Source organism: Prionailurus bengalensis, chromosome A1 (genome assembly GCF_016509475.1).
Source record: "Prionailurus bengalensis isolate Pbe53 chromosome A1, Fcat_Pben_1.1_paternal_pri, whole genome shotgun sequence".
Classification (NCBI taxonomy): Eukaryota; Metazoa; Chordata; class Mammalia; order Carnivora; family Felidae; genus Prionailurus; species Prionailurus bengalensis.
In genome coordinates, this window is record NC_057343.1 from 85,057,465 (window position 1) to 85,082,499 (window position 25,035).

At 38.1% G+C, this 25,035-nt stretch overlaps 1 long non-coding RNA gene across 1 annotated transcript; it reads left to right on the forward strand.

Moving 5' to 3' along the window:
• The first annotated feature begins 408 nt into the window (after positions 1 to 408).
• LOC122469756 lies at positions 409 to 15,262 on the forward strand. Its single transcript, XR_006293694.1, has 2 exons — positions 409 to 606; positions 14,962 to 15,262. It is a non-coding gene; the product is annotated as an uncharacterized LOC122469756 (long non-coding RNA).
• Positions 15,263 to 25,035: the final 9,773 nt, after the last annotated feature.

The window sequence follows — 25,035 nt, forward strand, 5'->3', positions numbered from 1 at the left end:
TGCTACAGTGTATTAGTGCGTAGTAGTATGTACTGGACATACTATTTTGTGTACTGACATAGCAGTTTTATACTAGCGTGTACTCATGTGTTTACTAGCCATTTACTTGTATTTGTGCTAATATGAGTACTAATTTGTGTGCTATTGTATCCTAGTGAGTAGTAGAGTGTGCTAGACATGATGCTGTGGTCTACTGTGTGTCCTAGATGTGTACTAATGTACACCCCTGTGTACACTAGTGTATATGTGTGTGTGTATGCGCACGCTAGTGTGTGCTAGGCATGTGCACTAGGAAGAATAATGGAGGATTGCATCACAAATGACATCATGGCAACATCCCAAGCAGTATGCCTTGGGCATACATGATGTCATAGAGGACCAGCCAATCAGAATCCTCCCCAGCCTGTGGTCCTCTGGTGGGTGGCGGTGGTTGGGAGTGAAGGCAGAGTTTGAAGCAGGAGTTTCCAGGGTACCCACAGTCCTGGACCTGGGAACCTCCCCACAGTGGGCGTGCAGCATAGCTCCTGTAGTTCCACCCCCTGGAGTCCCTCCCTCCCACATCTCCTCAGATATCCTGTCACCTGAGCCTGCAGTTATTTGCTTCAGGTGAGTTACTTTTTAGGGAATGTTCATCACTTGTGCTCTGAATTAGTTTTGCTATTTGAAGGTCCTGGGTTTGAATCCTTGCCCTACTGTTTGCTGTCTTGGGAAAATTGCTTAATTTCAGTAAGCCTGAGTGTCATTGTCTACAAAATGAGCTAGTGTGCAGGTCTTTTTAGGGTTGTTTATTGTTTAAATGAGATAATCTGAGTTAAATACTGAGCACATTGTCTATCCTAAGAAAATACCCAATAAGGATCACCAGTAAGGGTAATATACCCTTAATCATTAAATATTCATGTTCTTCCAATGTATCTTCTTACACCTTGTATGGTGTTTTTTAAATTGAGATGTAAATGATGTATTACATTAGTTTTATGTGTACAAAATAATGATTTTATATATAGTGTAAAAATATCAACAAAATACATGTTAATATTCACCACAATGAATATTCACAATATCTCTCATAGTGAAAATCAACTTTTAGCAAGTATTAGACAAGATCACTAGCTAGAGTCACCAAGCTGCTTTTTAACCACCTTCAGCCAATTTGCCCACCTCCTGACCCCACTTCTGTCAACTACTAATCTCTTCTTTGTATCTGTGAGCTTTTTCTCTTTATGAGATTCCACATATAAGTGATCGTGTGTATTTGTCTCTTATTTCCATGAGCATAATGACTTCAAGGTCAATCCATGTTGACAAAGTGGTCAGATTTCATTCTTTTCATGGCTAAATAGTAACTGCAGTATGTGTGTGTGTGTGTGTGTGTGTGTGTGTGTGTGTGTGTGTGTGATGTCTCCTGTACCCATTCATCCATCTATGGTCACATAGGCTGTTTCCAGATGTTGGTTATTGTAAATACTGCCGCAGTGAATGTGAGGTTGGGTATATCTCTTAGGATTAGTGTTTCTGTTTCCTTCAGATGAATGCCCAGAAGCGAATTGCTGGATTTTATGGTAGTTCCATTTTTAATGTTTTTGAGGACCCTCCATGCTGTTTTCCAGAGGGTCTGTACCAAGTTACTTTCACACCAATGGTGCACAGGATTCCTTTTATCCACAGTCCTGCCAAACTTTGTTATTTCTTGTCTTTTTTAGTAAGATCTGTTGTGACAGGTGTGAGGTGATAGCCTTTGTGATGTTGCTTGTCATTTCCATGCTGGTTAGTAATTTCAGCACCTTCCACAGCTTCATTGTTTGGCTATTGTGTCCTATCCAGTATACACACAAGTTTCTTTTCACATTATGATTTGAAAATATTTTCTCCCATTCAAAAGGTTGTCTTTTAATTTTTACTGATTGTTTCTTTTGATGTGCTGAACTTTTTAGTTTGATGTAGTCCCACTTGTTTATTTTATATTTATCCTTTACTTGTGGTCTCAACCCCCGCCCCCCCCCCCCCCCCCAAATCATCTCAAAGACTAATGTCAAGATGATTCCCACCTATGTTTTCTTCTGGCAGTTTTATAGTTTCAGGTCTATGTTTCACTCCTTAACACATATTGAAGTGACTTTTGGGTGTGGTTGACGACAGGGGCCCAGGCTCCTTTTTTTTGTTTGTCTGCTTTGCATGTGGCTGTCTGTTCTCCCAGCACCATTTATTGAACAGATTGTCCTTTCCCCATTGTGTGTTTTTGGCTCCTTCATTGTAAATTCATTAGTTATATGTATGTGGTTTCATTTCTATTCTCTCCATTCTTTTCCATTGATCCATGTGCTTATTTTTATGCCAGTACCATGCTGTTTTGTGTAATATCTCTTTGTAATTGGAGTTGCTTTTGTATTTTGGTAGTAGTTATGTTATGAGCAGATAGGGGATTTTAGTAAGTGGCACAGGGGCAGGTTGTCTCCTGGTGATGCCCACGTCCAGCTCACAAATGGGAGTCAGACTCAGAGAAAAAGAGACATTCCTGTGTGCGGATAAAGAAACTTTAACTGCCGCCACCTTCCCCATATCTTAAATCCTGGTCGTGTGAGTTTGACGCTGTGTATAAAAACACAGTTGAGCATGAATATAGTTTGAAAATGGATGTGTGTTTCAGGCTGCATGGGCAAAAAGATTTTCCTGTTGGAATGTACATTCAAAGGTTTGAGATAACTGATTTATAGCACAGATGAATCTATTCTGTCTGGGGGGAAGATGGGACATATTTGTGGTGTGCTACACCATAAAGAAAAGGGGTGGGAAAGATGTAGAGCAGAATTTAGCTTTTTGTAAATTTTAATTTTTTATTATTTAAAATACAATTTATTTTCAAATTGGTTTCCATACAACACCCAAGTGCTCATCTCAACAAATGCCTTCCTCCATGCCCATCACCCACTTTCCCCTCTCCCCCACCCCTCCATCGACCTTCAGTTTGTTCTCAGTCCTTAAGAGTCTCTTAAGGTTTGCCTCCCTTCCCTCTCTGTAACATTTTCCCCCTACCCTTCCCCCATGGTCTTCTGTTAAGTTTCTCAAGATCCACATATGAGTGAAAACATATGGTATCTGTATTTCTCTGTCTGACTTATTTCACTTAGCATAATACCCTCCAGTTCCATCCATGTTTCTGCAAATGACAAGATTTCATTCTCTCTCATTGCCAAGTAATATTTCATTGTATATATAAACCACATCTTCTTTATCCACTCATCAGTTGATGGACATTTAGGCTGTTTCTGTAATTTGGCTATTGAAAGTAAGCAGCATCTAGCAGCATGACAGAGGTGGCTCTGTCATGAGTATTTGCTGGAAGACTAGCCCTGTAGATGTCTTGACCAAAGCTGACCACTAGGGTTGTAAAACATAAAACCTTTTAGTGGCTACATGTTTTCTTGAGATAAGACCAAATTTTGACCATGGACTCCCTAGCTCTGTGTATTCCGCTCTTTAGAACCAATCCCTCCTCTGACCAATGAGGCATTTTTTTTCCTTTGGTCTTCCAATTACCCTCCCCCAACACATGCATCGCCTCCTCTGTGGACTTGTCCCTGGTGCCCTTTTTAACATGTACCAGTAAACCAGGTTCCATGAAGCAGAGACCACCTGTGTTCCCCCTGCCCCTCATGTGTCTCTTTGCTAATACAGTAGTAGCAGATAGCAAGTGCTTGAGGAGTGTTCGCAAATCAGGGAAGGAGGTAGTTTTGTGTCAGACCCTGTCTTTCATCCCTGTCTTCAAGGAACTCCTGACTGTGCAGTGGAAGAAACAGATAGCTGTGCTGTGGGATCAGTGCTCTAGCAGAAGAAAACCCAGGGCACTCTGAGAAAACACATGGGTGTGTCTGTCAAAAACACCTTCACAGAGAAAAGGAAACTCAAAAGGGCATTTGCACAAAGCCAGGGGAAAGGGAAGAGAGAGGAGTTACTGTAGGCTCCCTCTGCTGGTGGTTAATCACCCACCCTGTCTTCTCTCAAGACTGAGCTCCATGGCCTCATTCTCATTTCTTATCTCCCTCCTTGTGATCTGTGTGAGCCTCTATTATACTCCCTCCAGTGGGTCATGGCAGCTGCTTGCCAGCTTTTAATTTCTATGAGTATACTTCCCTTTGAGGTCTCTGGCTTTTCCTTCTACTTGCTTGGTAAATGTCTTGTGGTGGAATGACTTTGTTGTGATCATGTACTGTTATTGTGGGAGGAAAATTTGGAGTTCATCCCCTCCTTTTATGGATAGACAAACTGATTCTCAGCAGATAAATTACTTGCCCGAAGACAAACCCTTGGTTTGTGCAAATGAGGACCAGCACTTAGGTATCCTGACTATTGAGGCAATGGCTCCATCCTAAGCATACTTCCTTTTTGTTTTCCTTGTCTCCTTCTCCTTCTCCTTCTCCTTCTCCTTCTCCTTCTCCTTCTTCTCCTCCTTCTCCTCCTCCTCCTCATTTTTCTTCTCCTTCTTTTTTCAATTTAAAGTTAGTTGACATAAATTGTATTCTTAGCTTCAGGAGTAGAGCCTAGTGATTCATCTCTTACATATGACACGTAGCGCTCAATCCATAAATTGCACTTCTTAATGCCCATTACCCATTTAACCCATTCCCATACCCACCCCTCCTCCAGCAACCATTAGTTTCTTCTGTGTGTTTAAGATCTCTTATGGTTTGCTCCCTCTCTGTTTTTATCTTATTTTTCATTCCTTTACCCTGTGTTCATCTGTTGTGTTTCTTAAATTCCACATATGAGTGAAATATGATATCTGTCTTTCTCTGACTGACACTCCATCCATGTCATTGCAAATGGCAAGATGTCATTCTTTTTTTATGGCTGAGTAATATCCCATTGCCTATATACACTACACCTTCTTTATCCATTCATCAGCTCTTTGACATTTGGGTTCTTTCCATAGTTTAGATTTTATTCATATAACTGCTATAAACTTTGGGGTGTATGTGCTCAAGGATTTATAACTTGATTCTTTAATCTGTCACCTCTGCCATCAAATAATATTTCCTCGCATATATATGTTACTTCACTAGATGAACAATATACAACTGAACACAATAATAAACTTCCATTTCCCCTTTCTGACCTTTGTGACATTCATGTCTTCTGTTTTACTTGACACTTGCTATAGACTAAGCAGTATGTTGCTTTTACATTTCCTTAAACCTTACAGTATCTTTTAGAGGAAAATTTTAAATGAGATGATGAGAGTCTGATATTTTTCCAGTTACTATTTGTACCCTCTTCATTACTTCCTACATACCAGTGCCCATCTGTTACCATTGTCTGTTGGCCTGAAGAACTCTCATCGACATTTCTTGTAGTGTGAGTCTATTCTATGACACTTGCAGTGTTGATATGCCTGAAATGGATTTATTTGTCTTCATTTACTTAAGGAAATTTTTCTAGATGTGGAATTTGAGATTGTCATTGGCATTTTCCTTCTTTCATGATTTAAAGATGTCATTTAACATTATTGGTTTATAATTTCTTCTAATAAAGAGTTGGCAGCCCATTTAGCCTTTACCCATATGTATCATGTGTGCTTTCTGAATGTTTTCAGATTTTTCTTTCTCACTCATTTCCACAATTTCATTATTATAGGTCACAGTCTGATTTTGTGTTTGTGTTTTTCTACTTGGGGTTCACAGAAACTTTTGCATGGATGGGTTTATGGTTTTTTCCAGTTTGGAGATTTAAGGCAATTACTGTTGTGTCTCACCCATTCTTGTGTTGTCCCACGAGTCACTGATGCCCTTTACATTTATCTCCTATCTCTTAGTGTCTCTGGGCTTCCATTTGCATAGTTCCTATTGCTGTATCTTCAAGTTCTCACACTTTATTTGTCTGCATCAACTCATCATTCTTTCTTGTTTGATTTTGTTTATGTTTATTTATTTTTGAGAAAGAAACAGAATATGAGTAGTGGAGGGACAGAAAGGGAAGCACAGAGTCTGAAGCAAGGTCCTGTCTCTGAGCTGTCAGCACAGAACAAGACGTGGTGCTTGAACCAACAAACCATGAGATCATAACCTGCACTGAAGTCAGATGCTTAATTGACTCAGCCACCAAGGTGCCACTCATCCCTTCATTCTTAAAGCCCATTTGGTATAGTTTTTTCATTTCACATATCCTAGTTTCAGCTCTGTAAATTCTATTTTATTATTCTTTATGATTTCCCTTTGTCCCCGCATCACATATATATTTTCCTTTAATTCCTGAGCATATTTATAATGGCTCTTTTCACATTTTCACCTGCCATTTAGGGTCTTTGTCTGTGGACTGCTTATTCTCATTGTCACGAGTCCCATTACCCTGCTTATTTGGATGTCAAGTAATTTTTTATTGGAGGGTGGACATGAGACTGTGACAGTGTTGAAAATCTGGATTTTTTTATACCCTTCTTATGAGTGCTGAATGTCATTTTGGCAATTAGTTGATAATTTCTGTCTCAGCTTCATCTTCTCTAGGTTTAATGTTTTTATTATGGTAAGATATACAATGCATAGTATGTACCATTTTCTCGACTTATTTTTAGGCTTTGATGGATGAGTTGAGATTAGCATTTGTTCTAAAGTCATGTTATTAGATTTAATACTGACATGTGACCTTTCATGGGGTCTCCTGATCCATGTATTGATTCATTTTGCTGTGTTGTATTTAAAGATGACTCTGAGTGACACATTTGGGTTTGTATTGTTTGACTCTTTTGGCCTCACCATGACTTTAGTAAAAATAGATCTCACATATTAATTTTTCATCATGAAGGAAAGTTAACATTCCTTTAAAATGTAGTGTCCAGGTGATGATGTCAGGAAGGCCAATGAGAAAGCCTTCAGTGATTGGCCAGCTGAACAAGGCCAACCGGAGGGAGCCCTGGTGATTTTCCAGGCATGGTTGTGACATCACTAAAAGGCATTGTGACACACCAGTGCTGTTTTAAAAGCCAGTCAAGACCCAGGTGGCACTGAGGAGAGTGATGACACTTCAGCCACAACTGTTCCGCTATTCCTCCTGTTGTTTGCCTGGGTTGTCTTCCCCTGTTGATGGCAAACCCATTGCCCACTATGAGCCTTAAAACTATAAGCCCTCCATCTCAGCTTAGCATTGGACAGAAAACTCACTGGGAAACCAGCCTGAACTGGTAGCTCTTTGACTGGGAGCCCTCCAACTCAGCAGACAAGTAAGCAATTGATTTCCCAGGACAACAGGCCCACTAAGAGCATTGTGAGACCAGGCCTTCTGTTCTAGATTGGCACTGGGCCAATGAGTCCCCTGGAGAGTGTGCTGACCAGGAGAGTTTCCACCAAAATTTCTGCATGCCAGTAGAGCACAGGACAATTGAGTCCTTATCACCCAGGATTGACTTCAGCCTTAAGTCCTTTTGGCCTGTCACCTGAATTTTTCCTCTTTCAGGGAGTTCTCCTCAGAATAAAACAATACCAGGCCCTAAAAGATGAGACAAACCAGTAATTTGAAGACTTTGTATTAAACTTCACGACAGGAGAAGAGGGGGTTGGGAGGAATTTGTAGAGGCGACCCAGGCCCTTAGCACAGAGGGGTCACTGTCTGAGGTCCTCCAGATTAAAGGGAGGTGCACCTGGAGGGAGAGGTGCAGACCTTAGAACAGGTGTAGTAGTGGGGTGACAGGAAGACTCAGCTCCATGAAGTGCAGAGATTCATTGTGCACACAAAGGACTTCCTGGAAGATTTTGCTTCCTAGGCAATATTGTCCAAGGGGTAACGTACTCCCACCCACCAAAGATGGCATAAAAGGGGGGCTGAGAAAAGTGTGATCATCTCCAGAAGTGGGGGCATTGCATGAGTTTACAATTTACATGAATTTTAAATAAATAATTTAAGGTGATCATTTCAGAATAATTAAGAGAAACAATCCGTGGGTTATTGCAATGCACGTCCCAGGTTGCAGGCAATATTGCATCTTATGACTCATCATATTGTCATGGTGGTGGATAGGGGTCTCTACAGCTCTGAGAATGTGTCATTGAACTATAGAGAGCTGACACTGAGTACAACCTGCCTGTACGCATCAACACTTTCTCAAACATTGACTTATAGAACTCAAGGACAGCTGCTGAGGTCAGCACATTCTGATAGAAAGTAAAAAGCAGTATGAGAGCAAATGTGACAAGAGCAGAGAACCAGGATGGAGGGAGGACAGAGGCATTGTACCATTCCCTGTCTCTGTTTGAGAGTGTGTGGTATCAGTGTGGTAGGCAAAGAAAGAGGTGTGAGGAGCTATGATGGTGGGCTTTGTTCTGACCAAGGAAGCAATTCAGTTATTGGGAGGGACATGTGGGATTCAAATTGGGTCTTTAAGGGTTTGGGAGGCAGAGTAAGGCAGAGAGTGAGAGAGGTGAGAACAGGTGTGCCTTGGAGACTGTAGGGTGTGCATGGGCATGAAGGAAAGTGGCTACTCTCAAGAACAGAGTTGGGGCACCTGGGTGACTCAGTCAGTCAGACATTGGACTTCAGCTCAAGTCATGATTTCATGGTTTGTGGGTTTAAGCACCACATCAGGCTCTGTGGAACCTGTCTTGGACACATCTTGGAGCCTGTTTTGGATTCTGTGTCTCCCTCCCTCTTTCTGTCCCTCCCCCACTCACAATCTGTCTCTCTCTGATATTAAATAAATATTTAAAAGATAAAAAAAATAAACAAAAAGAACAGAGTTGAGAGTCCATGATGAATTGGGCACTTGGGACTAGAAGGGAATTCAATTATAAGGTTCCAGGCTCAGCTCTTCCTGGAAAATGGTCCCTCTTAGCTCCAGGAATGTGGATTTGAAGCTTAGGTGAGGTGCAGATCACAGTAGGCTGGGGCCTATCTGTGACTCCAGCTGAGGTGCAGGGGAAGAGTCTAGTCCCATGGCTACTGAGTTGTGCTCAGGACAGGGTGCTCCTAGCACCTGGGCATAAACTGATGGAAACCATGAGAAAGATAACTCTGGAGGTGGAACATGAATTTCAGGGGGACATGGGAAGTAGGAAGCTTGTTTCTCTAAGATGGGTGATATCTGACATGACATGAGGGCTCCTGATTTTAGGAGCCTGTGGGGAGGCCAGTGGAGTCCAAGTCACTTAGATGTAAGGGGGATGTGGGTCGCTTTTGTGATCCCATCCTTTGGAAACTCCTGGTTATAGCAGCTCAGGCTCTGTTCAGCACACCCTGGTTTTCCAGAAACATCAGGCTCCTGGATGGGCTGAGAGCTCAGAACTCCTCACTCCTTGAGTCTCCATTCCTTTATATGTAAAATGCAGACAACCTGGAGTGGGGGTGTTGTCAAGTGAAAAGGAGACACAGGAGATGTCAGGGTTCAGGAGAGGATAAAAAGGGCAAATGAGAGGTGGTCTCCTAAGGAAAGATAAAAATTGGGACAGTCCACTGTGAGCCAGGTCTTGGTTCTGGCCCATCCATCTCAAAGGAAAAGCATCAGCTCTAGAGGAGTAGTCTGGGTTCTGCTTCTGTTACACACCTGGTTAAAGTCTGTCACAGCTCAGCACCTGCCCAGTCACAGCCCAGCACCAGACCCCTTTTATCTCTTTCCCTGCTGCTTGACACCCACAGGTTATGGTTCTGGGGAGGCTTGGAGCTCCAGGGAGCCAGGGTGGGACTGCTAGATTTAGGCAACTATTCTGAGAAGTGATGACAGGTAGAGCATTAATATAGGTAGGTAGGTATGTAGGTAGGTAGATTTATAGATTAACAGGAAGCTGAAAATAGTACAGAAAGGTCATTTCACAAAGGCAGCATCTATTCAATTTGCCCCAGTGTAACATCTTACATCACTGCAGGACAATATTAACATCAGGAAACTGACAGTGGCACAATGGGCATGTCTGGCTCTGTCAGTTTGTCATGTACATTCACATATCCAACAGCACAATCCATGTGTGGAACAGCTCCATCATCCAAAAGATCCCCCTCACGCTACTCACCCCTCCCCCCCCCCCCAACATCGCTGGCCATGACAATTAACCATTTATTTTACATTTGGGGAGTTTGTCTTTTTTGTTTCATGAAGGGAATCCTACAGCCATGACCTGTGATGTTGTTTGTTTGTTTCCACTCAGGGTAATACCCTACAGATCCATCCAAGTTTTGTGTATCACAGCTTCAGCTTTATGGCCTCTTTATCACTGAGTAGAATTCCCTAGTGTGGATATGTCACAGTTTGTTCATCCAGTCACCTTTTGAGGGATATTTTGTTTGTTTTCTACTCTTTTGGCTATTACAAATAAACCTTCAGTGAACATCTGTGCACAGTGTTTTATGGTATCTCAATCAGTCCAGGAGACTGATTGCTGTGTTTTAAAGTTTAAAAATAGCTTGTATTGAACGTATCAAACTCTCTTACCAGAGTGGCTGTGCCATTTCATTTATATTCCCACCAATGATGTTTGAGAGAGCTGCTTCTTTCCAACATTTCATGTTCGTACTGTTTTTTTTTTTTTTCCAGCTCTTCTAACAGGTGGCATTTTCATTTACATTTCCCTTATGGCTGTGATGTTGATTTTTTTTTGTTTTTTTTTCATGTGCTTATTTGCCACCTACATGTTCTCTTTGATGTAATGTCTGTTCATTTGTTTTTCCCATTTTCTCTTTGAGTAGTTTTTTTTTTTCCTTTTGAGTGTTGAATGTTCCTTAAATATTCTAGTGAGAAGTTTGTTTGTTTGTTTGTTTGTTTGTTTTATCAGATATGTGGTTTGCAAATATTTTTACCTAGTCTATAGCTTGTCTTTTCATGCTCCTTGTAGGAGCAAATGCTCTTACTAGAATAAATGTTTTCAATTTTGGTAAAGTTGTGTTTATCAAGTGTTTTCATTTTTAGTGCTTGGGTTAAGAACACACCAATCCCTAGGTCTTAAAGATCTTCTCCTGTGCCTCCACTGTAAAAGTTTTATAGCTTTATGTTTTGTTTTGAATCTATGCTGTGATAATTTGAGTTCACATTTGTATAAGAAGTGAAGTTTAGATCAAGGTATTTTTGTTTCTTTTGTTTTTGTTTCTTTGCCAATGCATGTCTAATGGCTTTAGCACCTGTTGCTGACAAGACTCTCCTCACAAAGTGCATTATTTACCTTTGCCAAAAATCAGTGATTCATATTGTCATAGTTCTATTTCTTTGTCCCCTCTTCCCTATTGAATCTGTGTCTTTGTCTCCACCAACACCACATCTTCAGATGGAGCATATTAATTTCTCCAATTTTATTCCTTTTCAAAGCTGTTTGACCTCTCCTAATTCCTTTTCATTTCCATTCCATTCCATTTCATTTTTCATTTCTAGAAAATGAAGCTGTGTCTATAAAATAAATATTACTTGGCTTTCCACAGGAAATGTGTGAAACCTATCTATCAATATGGAGAGATGACATTTTTACTATGTTGTATCTTCTTACCTGTGAGCATGATATGTCTCTCATTTATTTAGATGTTTGATTTCTTTCATCAGTGCTGTATAGATTTCAGCATACAAGTCTTGTGCATGGTTTTTAGTCTTTGATCTTAGTGTTGTAATGATGACAAATTGTGTATTAAAATTTCATCTGCAATGTTTTCATTGCTAGTGAATAGAAATAAAGGTATTCTTCTATGTTTTTCCTGTATCCTGACAGCTTCCTGAATTCACATGTTAGATCTAAAGCAGTTTCTGTTTTGTTGTGGTTCACTAGAACTTTCTAGATAGATAATTGCTGGAATTTTCTACGTATGCAAACATGCTATACTAATGTATGGACAATTTTATTTTTCTCTTTCCAGTCTACATACCTCCTTCACACCTTTCTTTCCTTTATTGATAGTCTAGAATTTTAGCACCACATTGAATAAGAATGGTGGGAGAACATGACCTTGACTTGTTTCTGATCTTTAGGAAGAAAGCATCAGTTTTTCACTATTGTGTATAATGTGGGTAGAGCTTTTTTATAGAGATATTTCATGAAGTTGAGGAATTCCTTCTATTTTTCTGTTTTCTGAGGTTTTTTTGGTGAATGTGTATTGAATTTTGTGAATTGCTTTTCTGCATCACCTGACGTGATCATGTGGTTATTCTTTAGTAGCCTGGGGATAGGATGGGTTATTTTTTTAATTGATTTTTAAGTAGTGTAATTGTCTCACATTTCTGAAATAATCTCCATGTGGGCATGGTGTATGGATCTTTTTCTGTAAGAATGAATTCTATTTGATAATGTTTTGTGTGGAATTTGGGAGGTGTATTCATGAAATATGTTAGCCTGTATTTTTTTATTGATATTCTTTTTCATGTTTAGATTCAAGGTAATGCCAGCTTCATCAAAAAAAAAAAAAAAAGAAGTGTACTTCCTTGTTTTCTTTCTATTTGCTGGAAAATATGCAAAACAGAGGTCAATTTTGTTAAAATGCTTGGAAGAATTCTCCATTTAAATAATCTACATCTTGATGTAACATTTTTAGAATATTAAAATTACAAATCTGATTTATTTCATAGTTATAGGAGTATCCCAAATACCTATTTCAATGGAGGGCATGGAGTAGTATGTGCTTTTTGCAATCTTGGTCCTTTCTTCTCAGATGTCCTATTTGTATAGGTACAGTATTTCCTTATTAATCTTTTGGTATGTGCAGAGTCTGAATTCATACCACTAGTTCATTCCTGATCCTGAGAATTTGTGTTTTATTTTTTCATCCGTTTGCCAGAGTTTGGTTAACTTTACGGATCACTCTTTCACTGAGTTCCCTCTTTTTTTCAACCAATTTCATTAATTTCTGCTCTAATTTTTATTATTAATATTATTTTTTACTTATTTTGGGGTAATTTTGCCCTTCTGTTTTATGTTTCTCACGATGTGAATTTTGATTATTGCTTTGAGGCTTTTCTTCCTCAATGTAAGCACTTAATCCTTGCATTAACACTCTCTCAAGGCAACTTTAACTGTGCCCCACAAATTTTAGTATGCCATATATTATTATAATTTAATTGTTTTACTTTCAGTGGAGACTTCTTCTTCCACCAATGGATTACATAGAGTTTTATTTTATCTTTTAATTGTTTAGGGGTTTTCTTATATTTTTTCTTTCATTCCTTAGTATGATTTTATTGTGGTTGAAAAATATAGTCTGTATGATTTTAATTCTTTCAAATTTGTTGAGGTTTGTTTTATGACCCAAGATACAGCCTAACTTCCTATATGTTCTGCAGGCACTAGAAAACAATATAAATTTTGTAGTTATTGGTAGGATTGTTTTGTAAGTGTCTATGGCAATGAGCTAAAGTTGTACTACAACAAACTAGAAAAAGGAAAAGCAAAATAAACCCAAGCTAAGCAGAAGGAAGGAAAAAATAAAAATGAGAAGACATCAAGGAAACTGAAACAAGAACTTCTTTCCATCTGCTCATATGCTCTTCTTTGTATGAGTGCATGACCTGAGAGCATGTGCTCTCTGTTGCCTCCATCTTCTTCATCCCCTGGCAACCTCCGTTAGGATCCTCACAGAGAGCGCCGCCCCCCCCCCCCAATCTAGCCTATATCCCAGACCACCTGCCCCTCTCCTGTGCACACACACTGGTGGCATCAGGATGCTACAGTAAATGTGATTGCTTCTTCTATCTATAGTTCCTCACCCCCAGAATGTGACCTCCGAGGGCACAGGGACTGAACTCCTCAATCTAGTCCATGCAGAGTAGGTATTTTGCCCTAACAGATGCATTGTTCTTTAGGGCAGGCCACATTTAAAGAAACAAAGCCAATTTAGTACTATGCAGTATAGAGTTGTAGTTGAACAGGAGCTATCCATCCAGGTTCTTTCTTTAAACTGTATTAAGTGCCTGTGCCACAAAGCACTGTCCCAGTGAACAGGACAGTGTATTTCCCAGGACACAGTGTGCTCCTTCTCCATTGTTGGGTGAACCATGCATTGAATCCCTATGGAGATAACCAATTCCTGGACATATGGGAGTGGGCATGAATTCACAGCTCCCAGAGGACCTGTTTCCAGAGGCACCGCTATCTTTGTAGTGCAGTTCAAATACCTTATACCATGTTTATAAGGTCCTACCTGGTGGGACTCCCATTTGCCTCTCCTGCTGCATCCCACAACTCTCCCCTGTTGACCCGTATCCTCCGGTGCATTAGGTCATTATTCAGTCCATATGGTTTCCATTCCTGGCCTTTGTCTAATTCTCCCCTTGATGGGGAACACTACCCCATACAACTCACAAATTTACCTGCCTCGTCCTGCCTAGTTTTACTAATCTTTTTGTTTTAGGGTTCTTAGGTAGTATAAAGACTTTTTATGTGTTGATCTTAGTCTAGAACTTTACTAAATTTGTTTTTGTTCTAACTGTGGTTGTTTTATGTACATATATTTAGAATTAAGCCATCTGCAAACAAATATATATTTACTGTTTCCTTTCAGACTTGGATGCCCTTATTTTTTTTAATCCAATTACTTTGGCTAGCAATTACAATATAATATTGAATAGGAGGCATGAGAATGGACATTTTTTTCCTTATTTAAATTATATAAGGAAAAGCTTTAGTTTTTCCACCACTGAGCATGATGTAAGCTGTGAGATTGAGTTTTGTGGCCTGTATTGTGTGGTATATGTGCCGCCGAAGTGAGCAGAGGCCTGTATTTTGTGGTCTCTCCATGAGCACTACATCATCCTCCAGGACATCAGCAGCAGCCCTAGCACCTCCTGGTTGGCAGGGTTTAAACATAAGTACATACAGTACATCTTCCATTTTTTTTTTTTATCATCCTAGGAGTTCTGTTTGTCTCTTAATAGTAACTGCATCTTCTATACTGCTGCTTCTTCTACTGTGACCCAGAGATATCTACTGCATGTCAGTAAATATGGCTCACTTTCCTCCATAAGCTCTATCAACAGGGAACTCCTCATTTTGACATTACCCAGGGATGTTTTCTTTATAGGAGTCATGCTGTTAAGTGAATACATGGCGATTCTCTTGCCCATTCATCAGAGGCAGTACCAGCACCTTCACAGTACCAGCCCCTCCTCAAGAGTCTTCACAGAGAGAAGGGCCACCCAGACTGTCCTGTTGGTGAGTTTCTCTGTGGTCATATACTGGGTGGACGTCATCATCTCATTGTCTTCATGTTTGTTACGGGGATATTATCCAGTCATCCTGGATTTTCAGAAGCTTGTGTCCAATGTGTATGCCACTGTCAAAGCATTGGTGGTAATTTGTCCTGATAAAAGGATAAAAATGTGCTTCAAAAGTGTGGAAAAACTTCAACCAATGTATAACTACATATTAATGAAATAGTTGCCTCCAAAACTGATTATTTTGCTTTTATTCAAACAGCAGAGTATTTATGTAACATTTAAAATTCAATTTTAATTTAAGTATAATTTAACATCATATCCTAATTTATCTATATGTATTTGAAACTTATGATGCCAAGGACATTCCAGTGTCAGTAGTTTAGTATTCAGGAAGATTTGGTAGTCCCATGTTTACAAGGTCATTCATTTTGCATTTTATTTCTCATCTCCCTTAAGGAAAATTTTCTCTCTATACAAGGAAGTTATACTCTAATACAGCACTATTGTACTTTAGTACAATGTTGATATTCCTTATAGATAGCATAATATTTTTATATTAATTTCAATTTTAATTTCAAGATATTTAGTTATGTATACAATTTTAGATGAAATGACATTTTCTTTCTGCACGATTTACATTTATTTCTCTTATGTTCTGGCTTCTTTTAAGGCTACAAAGATTTTTGCTCCCACATTTGTATGTTTTCTCTATTTTACCTTTCACTACTTTCAAATGTGTTTCTCTTTCTCTAAATGCTTTTATTTTTTTTCCTTTTCTTTTTTAAGGTTTTCATTTGAATTCCAGGTAATTAAATACAATGAACTATTATTTTCAGGTGTACAATATATCGTTTCAACATTCCCATACAACACCTGGTATGCATCACAACAGGTGCATTCCTTAATCCTTATCACAGATTTAACCCATCCCCTCACCCACCTTCCTTCTAGTAGCCATGTGTTTTCTATAGTTAAGAGTCTCTTTCTTGGTTTGCCTCTCTTTTTTCGCCTTTACTTGTTTGTCGTATTTCATAACTTCCACATATGAGTAAAATCCGATGGTATTTGCCTTTCTCTCACGGACTTATTTCATTTAGCATAATATGCTCTAGCTCCATTGCTATTGTTGCAAATGACAAGATTTCATTCATTTTTAATGGCAGATTTTATTCCATTGTGTGTGTGTGTGTGTGTGTGTGCGTGTATACACACCACATCTTCTTTATCCATTCATCAGTCTATAGACTTTTGGACAGTGTCCAGAATTTAGCTACTGTAGATAATGCTGCTGTAAATATCTGAGGGCATGTATCCCTTTCAATTAGTATACCCTATGGATATTCCTTTTCTTTGGTGTTTCATTATTTATCTATTTTGTTACAGTGCATTTCTGATTTGAACATCTTTGTCTAGTTTTTAAATTAGAAACTTATTAATCATTCTTGTATTTTATACTATTGTTATTGTATACTCTAGTGCAACAATTAAATGATTTTTCTTCTTTTCCTGATCTTTATTTATCTGTAGTGACTACTGTATTTTACATGAACGTCCAGTCTTTAATGTCCTTGGCTGTGATATTTTTGCTCAATATTCTAGTTTACTATTTCTTTCATCAACTTGGACTCATTTAATGTTTAATTACAATTTTTTTTCTAAATTAACTTATTTTAGCCTAATTATATAAGCTCTTTTACCAATATTCTTCACCAGAGTATAGCTTGTTTCTCTTTCCATGTATTTTGATTTCCTATTTTTCCATTGTATTTATTGAAATATTTTGAACAGGGGCACCTGGGTGGCACAGTTGGTTGGGCCTCTGACTCTTGATCTTGGATCAGGTCATGATCTCACAGCTCATGGATTTGGGCCTGCATCAGGCTCCGTGCTGACAGCATGGAGCCTGCTTAGGATTCTGTCTCCCCTTTTCTCTGCTCCTCCCCGCTCCTGTGCACTCTCTCTCTCTCAAAATAAATAAACTTATTTTTTTTAAATATTTTGAATATATTGATTATATCTGTATTATGTGACCCTTTATTCATTAGCTTATTTATCTGCGTGTCTCACCCTTTCTAATTTGGTTACAAATTTTGTACATATCACATTTTGGATTTCTCCACTCTCTCTGTTTGTTCCACTCACTCTCAGGGCAGATTGGAAAATCGACACAGGTTCAATCTATTGCCTTGTGGTCAACCAGGATCTGGATGGAGAAGTGGGTTCTTAGTTTGATTACTCTTATAGATCCTGCTATGGACTCACTTCAGGTCCTGGAATGTTCTTATATTTTATTAGCTTTGTTGGATATTTTAAGGGTTCTTTTAAATTTTGAGTACTTTTAGTTATCTGCACTAAAGGAATTTGGAACACATTTATTATTATTATTATTTTACTAAAACTGCAGATATTCACAAGTACACATGAGGAAAATATTTCATATACACACTTTTTGACAGACAATAACATCTTATAAATATTTCTCTTTTATACATATGGGCAATTTCTGCCATATTTTAAGTAACTGTATCACAATATAATTTTTACAACATAATTAATTTAATAATACTTGTAAGTATTTTTGTGTTTTGCACAAATTTCTGATTGGGTAATCAGTCACTATTAATGGAGTGTGTCTGTGTATCACAATGAATTACTGTTTTTCTATAAAATTATGTTAATCTTGGTAGAACTAGTTTGTGTATTCAAGTCCTTTTGCTTCACTTAATATGCTTTATTAGTATATACAAGTTGTTGTAGAAGTAATCTCGATTTGGATTTTCTACCTGGTAGTTATGCAAAAGATGTTATTTGAGATATTTATTTAGTGAGATGCTACTTGTTGATTTTCCTTAAATTGATAGTTTCTCTTGTCATTTCACAGAGCCCAGAAATATGACATGTAAGATTTCTACTTTCATATATTTTATGGTTTTTTAAGCCTTAAAATGTGCCTTTTGAATTAATTACTCTGGCATGTGTTTCTCTGGCATCCTCCTTTTCCTCATCAAAAATGCTTCCAATTTATCTCCTGAATTACTCAAACTTTCTAATAAAGCTATTTAGCACTTGTAAAGAGTGTTTTGTTTGCCATATATACAAACTACTTTATGACTATGATGGTTTTATTGTCACCTAATGTAATTTTAAATGTCTTAGTGTCTGTCTTACATGAATTTTTGTTTTAAATATTGGACTCATTTGAATTATATCTATATGAGTATACATCTTGCATGTGTAATTGTTTTTTTATTTTTTAAATAATTTTTAAATGCGTTTTTATTTTTGAGGGAAAGAGACTGAGCAAGCACTATGATGTGGAGCTTAAACTTGGGCCCCTCAAAATCATGCTCTGAGCTGAGGTCAGATACTTAACCAATTGAGCCATCCAAGTGCCCCTTTTTAAAATTTTTGTTTAACGTTTATTTTGAAAGAGAGTGTGAGCCGGGGAGAGGCAAAGAGAGAGGGAGGTACAGAATTCAAAGCAAGCTCCAGACAATGAGCTGTCAGCACAGACCCTGAAACAGGGCTCAAAATCAGGAGCCATGAGATCATAACCTAAGTAGAAATAGGATGCTTAACCAACTGAGCCACTCAGGTGTCCTGTATGTGTAATCGTTAACCACTTCTTGCATAAAATTTTCACATCTCAACACCATTCTTTATTCATGTCATTTTGTATGTCTTTATTCAAACTTATTTTGGTTCTCTAATTATTGATGTAGAAGAGAAGGTCAGATTAGTCTCCAGTCTTGATAAAATTCACAATCAAATGGCACAGTTCCCTATTTTTTTTTGTTTTGTTTTTGATCATGTACTGTGTTTGTCCACACAGTAAATGTAAGTAGAAAGTACGGTGGTGGTTAAACCAGCCCTGCAAGAAATTTTAAGGGGGAACTCTTTGAGGGGAGAAAAGATGAATATATATATATACATATATATATATATATATATATATATATATACCAAAAGCAAAAATATATTAGAAAGGACCAGAGAACAACACCAGAAACTCCAACTCTACAAGCATCATGATGGCAATAAATTCATATCTTTCAGTACTCACTCTAAATGTCAATGGACTCAATGCTCCAATCAAGAGATGTAGGGTAACAGAATGGGTAAGAAAACAAGACCCATCTATATGCTGTTTACAAGAGACCCACTTTAGACCTAAAGACACCTACAAATTGAAAATAAGGGGATGGAGAACAATCTATCATACTAATGGTCAACAAAAGAAAGCTGGAGTAGCCATACTTATATCAGACAACCTAGACTTTAAAATAAAAACTGTATCAAGAGATGCAGAGGGACATTATATCATAATCAAGGGGTCTATCCACCAAGAAGACCTAACCATTGTAAACATTTATGCGCCAAATGTGGCAGCACCCACATATATAAATCAAGTAATCACAAACATAAAGAAACTCAACGATAGTAATACCATAATAGTAGGAGACTTCAACACTCCACTCACAGCAATGGAAAGATCATCTAATAAAAAAATCAGCAAGAAAACGAGGGCTTTGAATGACACACTGGGCCAGATGGAGTTAAAAGATATACTCAGAACATTTCATCCTAAAGCAGCAGAACATAAATTTTTCTCCAGTGCACATGGAACGTTCTCCAGAATAGATCATATACTGGGGCACTAATCAGCCCTAAGTTCAAAAAGATCGAGATCAAACCATGCATATTTTCAGACCACAATGCTATGCAACTCAAAATGAACCACAAGAAAACATTTGGAAAGGTAACAAATATTTGGAGACTGAAGAACATCCTACTAAAGAATGAATGGGCTAACCAAGAAGTTAAAGAGGAAATTTAAAAGTATATGGAAGTCAATGAAAATGATAACACCACAACCCAAAACCTCTGATATGTGGCAAAGGTGGTCATAAGAGGAAAGTATATATCAATCCAGGCCTTCCCAAAGAAAGAAGAAAGATCTCAGATTCACAACCTAACTTTATGCCTTAAGGAGCTGGAAAAAGAACAGCAAATAAAACCCAAAACCAGCAGGAGACAGGAAATAATAAAGATTAGAGCAGAAATTAATGCTATCAAAAGCCCCAAAACAGTGGAAGAGATCAATGAAACCAGAAGATGGTTCTTTGAAAGAATTAACAAAATAGATAAACAACCACTAGCCAGTTTGATCAAAAAGAAAAAGGAAAGGACCCAAATAAAATCAAGAATGAAGGAAGACAGATCACAACCAACACAGCAGAAATAAAAACAACAAGAGAATATTATGAGCAATTATATGTCAATAAAATGGGCATTCTGGAAGAAATGGACAAATTCCTAGAAAGATATACACTACCAAAACTGAAACAGGAAAAAATAGAAATTTGAACAGACCAATAACCAATAATGAAATCAAATGAGTAATCAAAAATCTGCCAAAAAACAAGAGTCCAGGGCCAGATGGCCTCCAGAGGAATTGTACCAAACATTTAAGGAAGAGTTAACACATATTCTCTTGAAACTGTTCCAAAAAATAGAAATGGAAGGAAAACATCCAAACTCTTACTATGAAGCCAGCATTACATTGATTCCAAAACCAGAGACCTCACTAATAACAAGAACTATATACCAATTTCCCTGATGAACATGGATGCAAAAATCCTCAACAAGATATTAGCCAACCAGATCCAACAATACATTAAAAAAATATTCACCACAACCAAGTGGGATTTATACCTGGGATGCAGGCCTGGTTCAATATCCACAAAACAATTAACGTGATTCATCACATCAATAAAAGAAAGGAAAAGAACCTTATGATCCTCTCAATAGATGCAGATAAAGCATTTGACAAAATACAGCATCCTTTCTTGATAAAAAACCTCAAGAAAGTAGGGATAGAAGGAGCATACCTCGAGATCATAAAAGCCATATATGAGCGATCCAACACTAATATCATCCTCAATGGGGAAAAACTGAGAGCTTCCCCCTAAGGTCAGGAACAAGATGGGATGGCCACTCTCGCCACTGTTATTCAACATAATATTGGAAGTCATAGCCTCTGCTATCAGACAACACAAATAAATAAAAGGCATCCAAATCAGCCAAGAGGAGATCAAATTTTCACTCTTCGCAGATGACATGATAGTCTAAATGGAAAACCCAAAAGATTCCAGCAAAAAACTTCTAGGACTGATTCATGAATTCATCAAAGTTGCAGGATATAAGATCATTGCACAGAAACCGGTTGCATTCCCATACACCAACAATGAGGTGACAGAAAAAGGAATCAAGAAATCGATCCCATTTACAGTTGCACTAAAAACCATAAAGTACCTAGGAATAAATCTAACCAAAGAGGTGAAAAATCTATATACTGAAAACTATAGAAAGCTTATGAAAGAAATTGAAGAAGACACAAAGAAATGGAAAAAGATTTCATGCTCCTGGATAGGAAGAACAAATATTGTTAAAATGTCAGTACTACCCAAAGCACTCTACATATTCAATGCAATCCCTACCAAAATAACACCAGCATTCTTCACAGAGCTAGAACAAAGAATCCTAAAATTTGTATGGAACCAGAAAAGACTGCAAATAGCCAAAGCAATCTTGAAAAAGAAAACCAAAACAGGAGGCATCACAATCCCAGACTTCAAGGTATACTACAAAGCTGTAATCATCAAGACAGCATGGTACTGGCACAAGAACACTCAGATCAATGGAACAGAATAGAGAACCCAGAAATGGACCCACAAACATATGGGTAGCTAATCTTTGACAAAGCAGGAAAGAATATCCAATGGAATAAAGACAGTCTCTTCAGCAAGTGGTGCTGAGAAAAATGGACAACGACATGCAGAAGAATGAACCTGGACCGCCTTCTTACACCATACACAAAAATACACTCAAAGTGGAAGAAAGTCCTCAATCTGATATAGGAAGCCATCAAAATCCTCGAGGAGAAAGCAGGCAAAAATCTCTTTGATCTTGCCTGCAGCAGTTTCTTACTCAACACGTCTCTCGAGGCAAGGGAAACAAAAACAAAAATGAACTACTGGGACCTCATCAAACTAAAAATCTTCTGCATAGCGAAGGAAACAATCAGCAAAACTAAAAGGCAAACGACAGAATGGGAGAAGATATTTGCAAGTGACATATCAGATAAAGGGTTAGTATCCAAAATCTACAAAGAACTTATCAAACTAAATACCCAAAAAACAAAGAATCCAGTGAAGAAATGGGCAAAAGACATGAATAGACACTTCTCCAAAGAAGACATCAGATGGCCAACTGACACATGAAAAAATGCTCAACATCACTCATCATCAGGGAAATACAAATCAAAACTACAATGAGATACCACCTTACACCGGTCAGAATGGCTCACATTAACCACCCAGGCAACTACAGATGTTGGTGAGGATGAGGAGAAAGAGGATGTATTTTGCATTGTTGGTGGGAATGTAAGCTGGTACAGCCACTCTAGAAAACAGTATGGAGGTTTCTCAAAAAAACCTGAAAATAGAATTACCCTACGACCCTGCAATTGTACTGCTAGGCATTTATCCACAGGATACAGGTGTGCTATTTCAAAGGGACACATGCTCCCCCATGTTCATAGCAGCACTATCAACAATAGCCAAAGTATGGAAAGAGCCCAAATGTCCACACACGGATGAATGGATAAAGAAGATGTGGTATATATATATATACAATGGAGTATTACTTGGCAATCGAAAAGAATGAAATCTTGCCATTTGCAACTACATGGATGGAACTGAAGGGTATTATACTAAGTGAAATTAGTCAGAGAAAGACAAAAATCACATGACTTCACTCATATGAGGATTTTAAGAGACAAAACAGATGAACATAAGGGAAGGGAAACAAAAATAATATAAAAACAAGGAGGGGGACAAAACAGAAGAGACTCATAAATATGGAGAACAAACTGAGGGTTTCCTGAGGGGTTGTGGGAGGGGCTATGGGCTAAATGGGTAAGGGGCATTAAGGAATCTACTCCTGAAATCATTGTTTCACTATATAATAACTAATTTGGATGTAACTTTTAAAAAATAAAAAATAAATAAAGTTAAAATAAAAAAAAAGTACACCAGTGGTAGTTATACTTGTTTCCTAAAACAGAAAACCCTGTGAAAGTAGTATTCATTGTCTCCCCAAAATCTCATTCTTCTATATTATTATTCCTTATTTATCCATCTCAACTGAGTATATACATACATGAAATACTCCAAACTAAATTTATATTTCTATATAGATAAACACACATTATCTGAATAAATTCAAGAGGGAATATTATATATGAATAAATCTATAAAAAGTAAAAATAGTAAAGAAACATTTCTTACACACACAAAAGTCCAAACTCACATGGATTTCTTCTTAATTTATGAAAGATTAAAAAAATATATGCCAATCCTTTGAAAACCCTTCAAAAACAGAGAATGAACTGGGAAATTGACCAATCATTTGCCAATTCATTTTATGAGACCTGCCAGTATGAGACCCAGAAAAGAGAGTCAGATAAAACCATCATGAGTAATTACAGACCATTATCTCATAAATGTAGACACATGAATTATTTTTTTAAAAACGTGCAAATTGCAGCATATAAAAACAATTACATACAGTGAGTGATGGATCACAGAATTCTACTCCTGAAACCAGTATTGCATTATATGTTAACTAATAAAATTGAAATTACAAATAATTACATACAATGAACACGTATTATCTCTCAAAGACAAATGTTTAACATTTCCAAATCAATCAATGTGATGCACCATATTAATAGATTATAGAACTAAAACTAATACTTTCAACAAATATTGAAAGCACTTCGGGTTTCTGGGTGGCTCAGTCTAGCGTCCGACTTCAGCCCAGGTCATGATCCCACGCTTCATGAGTTCGAGCCTCATGTCGGACTCTATGCTGACAGCTCAGAGCCTGGAGCCTGCTTAAGATTCTGTGTCTCCCTCTCTCTTTGTCCCACCTCTACTTGCACTCTGACTCTGTCTCCCAAAAATAAATAAATATTAAAAAAATTAAAAAAATATTAAAAGCATTTGAAACTAAGACCCAATCATTATAGAACCCTCAGAGGGAGCTAAGATGGTACACCCTAAGCTGGTCTCATCACTCTAACAGAACTAGATAATCATGAAACCATTCTGAATACCCATAAATTTTACCTGAGGACTGACAGAACAGACAGCACAAGTAGAAGATACCACATCAAGTAATGTAGGAAGTGCAGAGATGTGGCTTGGGGGAGAACCAGATTACAGATTATGCAGAGGGGAGGGAGCCCTGGTAATATAGAAAGGAGAGAGGCAGAGAGAAAGAGGAACACAGGCTAATGCACAAGGACAACACTTCCTCAAAACCATTGGCTGGGAAACCTGGAGGGACTGATTTTCACCAGTTTTGGAAACCAGTGTGGCTCAGACTGGATTTTTAAAGGTTAGTGTGTTTGCCTGGGATAGACCTCTGAGGACTCTGTCCTACTCCTGGTGAAAAGACAGGCAAGCAACCTAAGGGCACAAGGTATTATTTGAGGAACACCTAAGGCTCATAGGGAAGACATTGTTCACTCTTGGAGCATATCTGTGAGAATGGCATTTGCATAGATGTCTCTCCAGGGACAAAAGAATACTCAGCAGATATTTCCCTCCAATGCTGCTCAGCATAGATGCAGAACCACCTCCTGAGAGGAGCTCAGTGCAGCACTTGCTGTCTACTCTGTTTGCTGCAAGTCACATGCCCCTGAGCTCTGGCCTGTCTGCGATTATTGATAAAACTTGCATCACATAAATGCCCTCCTTAATACCTACCACCTATATTACCCAATCCCTACCTCCCTTCCAATAAACATCAGTTTATCATCTATAGTTAAGAGTTTGTTTTTTCCTTTGTCTCTCTTTCCCCAATCCCCA